Raw genomic sequence first — 3,795 nt, 5'->3', positions numbered from 1 at the left:
AGAGGTATGAGGCACTGTGTGTAGTATAGAAACATCACAGCAGGTACATAACTAGCTAAAAATGTGCCCCACCTGATTTTAATTTAGATGAATTCATATAGCGCTAAAACCTATACACTGTATTATGTTTTTGAAAACCAAACCTAGGAGAGCTGTGGTTAAATAACAAATGGAAAGTATTCTATAAAACTAATTGAACGTTTTTTATAACTTTTTTTTATCCATTTAGCCATTTGCTCTTTATTGTATAGACACTGGAAGTAAAGAAGCTTCAGAATGCTATTCAAAAGAAAATAATTCAATACAGCTACCAATATTTTTTTTAATGGATCTGACTGCAGTGATCTGAAATTTGATTGGTAGTATTGGGTTGCAGCACTTTGCATATCTTCATGGCTCTGTGCACAGCCATATTCATAAAGCCTGTAAATATTCTAAAACTTCTTGTCAACCTTTTCATTCTAAATGTTGATGTCTATCCAAGTAAGACATTGCATGTTAATCTTTTAATATTCTCCAGACAGAAAACTACCTGATTTTTTCCCTGTGAGTGACATGGAAATGCTGACTAGATGTTTTCTCGAAATGTCACAGTTTTAGGATTAGATGTTCTTGAAAGTAGAATATCTCATGTATTGTTAAATCATTCCTGTTTTACATTCCTGTCATAGTGAAATATCACGGTGTGTATTTGAATGATTTGTTCTTTTACACAAAGAAGTATATTAGGTAAAGATGAGAGCCGATAAACCTTGGCTTTGTTTCATTAGTGTGGTTTATTCAGATCATATCATTCAGTCATTGTGTGCACAGACATCCTAATATGGGTCTGTATATTTTTATGGCAGCTTAATTACTATGAACATATCTTCTATACATGCATACAAGTAATAAAATGTGTAGGAAAAAATACTGTCCAGTTACAGACTCATACTGTCATGATCCCTTCCGTGACTGAAGTTAGAGGATCTGTGAGACAAGCTGCATGTGAGGTTATCTGACAGTCTCTTTGTTTTTACTTGTTTCTGTGTTGTTGTTTGTAATGACCTGAGCAAGGTATTCTAAATTTATTTCCGCTGTCCGGGTCAGGTCCGGGTCATCGTAAATCACCCCCATGACAGCAAAAAAGTCAGTGACCGAACTGAACGCTGGATCATCTGGCGGTAAATGGAATGCCCACCTCTGCGGTTCACCTTTCAGGAGGGAGATGACCACTCCAATTCGTTGATGTGTTGTGCCGGAGGCAATAGGGCGAAGCTGAAAATATAGAAGACAGGAGTCCCGGAAGTTGGGGAAATCTTCTCTGTTTCCTGAAAATTTCTCCGGTAAAGGAATCTGGGGTTCAACTGGCACAGCTGGACTGGATACATTTGGACCCAAGTCTTCGCCTGCCATTTCCAGGAGGCGCTCACGAACCTTTGAGGGGTGACCGGTGGGAGCCCCTAATGCAAGCTACTGTAGGCCCCGTTAGATTTCCTCCATTAGGGCTCTGTGGTGTGTGAGTGGCCCGATATACTGTAATGCGCCTGGGCACACAAACCACAACCGACTCCAGATACCCTTAAATCAGGCTTTATTCAAAATCATACAGCACAGCAAGGGTTAAGTCAAATAAAGCAAAGTATAGGAGGATAAGGCAAATGCAGGTCAAGAACAATCCGAGGTCAGGGCAGGCAGCAGGCAGAATGGTCAGTAACAATCCGAGGTCAGGGCTGGCAGAGTTCAAGCAGGGTGAGTTTCAGACCAGGTCACTAAGGTAATGACAAACAGATAAACTTCAAACCACATAAAGACACACCCAAGCACACTGTGGTAACAGAGGCTATATCGGGCAATGGTGTACAGGACAGGCTCTCCTTAAATGGCCAGGATGACCAATGACCTTGCGGAGGAGCGGGAATATCATTAACCACATCTAAAGGGATGCAAGAGCTGCTGCCTGGCTAAACAGTAGTTTGGCCAGGACGGATCCCTCCGCCTGCAGAGACAGACAAGCTGCGAGCAGAGCAGCTGCCTTGGCCATGCTGCCTGTTACAGCGGCGTCTCCCTCTGTGGCTGGGGCCCCCAGGGACACCGCGGGCTCGCAGGACGGGTAAGTTCCTTACAGTTAAGAGGTAGGGCTAGGTTAGGGTATCTGCAAGGGGTGACCATTCCCTTTTGCCTAGCCATTGGAGGCCTAGTCCTGAGTATAACCTATTTCCCTCCCCTCCTTGTTATCCGTGACACATACTTGCCATGATTCCAAATGCAACCTTTTCCTATTAATTTCTAATAACATTTCATGAGGTGCAGCAGTATTAGAAAGCATACCTATGCATAGTACAACCATCATCACCCCCTTTGACTGCTTCTCAATTAATTATGTTTTTGTCCTTCATCATTTGACAGTACACAACTCATCAGCATTTGAATTAAAGCCTCACTCTGTGTTACTATGCTTTATATGAATTAGGACCTAAATGAACATTGTGGTGTATGTGAGCTCTGCCATGATCTGCACATATACATATCCCCATTTAATGTACAGCAAAGCGTAATATGTTGGTGCTATATAAATACTGTTTTTTTTATTAAAAAAAATATTAAAATAATAATAATTAATACTTGCAATGATGACAGGTCCATGAACCTTTCACCACTGCATTCCCTAAAGCCACCATTTTTGCCATCAACTTCACAAAAATCAGCTTAAGTCATTGGCGAGTTACTGATGAAGTAACTCCTGCACATGGCCTGAAGTTACGTTTTCCCAGGCATCTGGATTCATACATGCTCATTCTTGTATACAGCTTTTTTTTTGTTTTGTTTGTTTGACAAAGAGATGTTGCATGGCTCTTCTGACAAAACCATCTATCTCCTGTTAATATCCTAGTAAGTTTAGGTGTCCTTTAACCACAATGGATTATTCCTGTTGCAATATCACCCCCTATCCTCTTCCACAAAGAAAAAGATGGCAATCTGGCAACCCTGTAGCCAGCGGACATCAGCTATATTTTTTTTTTTGCACCCTCGGATGCTCTATCCAACCTGTGTGTGCAGGGGTTGGTGGTGTGCATTGGTGGTGGTGGTGGTGGGGGGGGGGGTACACTATTCTATGTCTGTCTTAGGTGCCACAGGCTTCTGTTTTGGAAGTGCCTGGAGTTTGAGGTTTCCATGATGTTAGAAAATACATTTAAACATATTTGGCACCTGCACATTGTTCCTATGATATTTTTTATTTTTTTCTAATACTGGAAAAAATATATTTTAAATAAAAGAGATGTAATCAGGAGGAATTCAATATTCATGACTTTATAGTTGAAGTATGCAAAAGGAGCACTTAAAAATTTTAACTTTGAGGAAATTCTCCCCCTTAAAAGATGACAGGAATTTGACACTTCACTCCTAGTACATTTTCCTTGTAAATGCAATGTGCCTGTGGTGTTTGCTTTCATATGGTTATAGAAGTTCTTCATGACATGTAATATCCTTGCGGTAACAGCAGGGGGGCTGTAATCTTAACCTTATAAAACATTTTAGTTTTATACACTCAATATAGCATTTACATTACGTTTTCTTATCTAAGGTAATTTAAGTTCTATACATAGCTTGGTTTCCTGGGAAACAAAAACGCAGTTTGCTTTAATATGATCCCGCTGTTGCCCATTACATAAAGTCCTAATGATAGCCTTGATTGCCTTTAACAATATATGTATTTTAAAATGGAACAAATAGATTTTTTATATAGTTCATATATTCCTAAAAAGGACTTAAACATCTAATAGGACTTATGAACACGCTTGAATGTGGTCTATA

The sequence above is a fragment of the Pyxicephalus adspersus genome, chromosome 4 (assembly GCF_032062135.1).
Source record: "Pyxicephalus adspersus chromosome 4, UCB_Pads_2.0, whole genome shotgun sequence".
In the NCBI taxonomy this organism is placed as follows: domain Eukaryota; kingdom Metazoa; phylum Chordata; class Amphibia; order Anura; family Pyxicephalidae; genus Pyxicephalus; species Pyxicephalus adspersus.
This window is presented reverse-complemented; position numbering follows the sequence as displayed.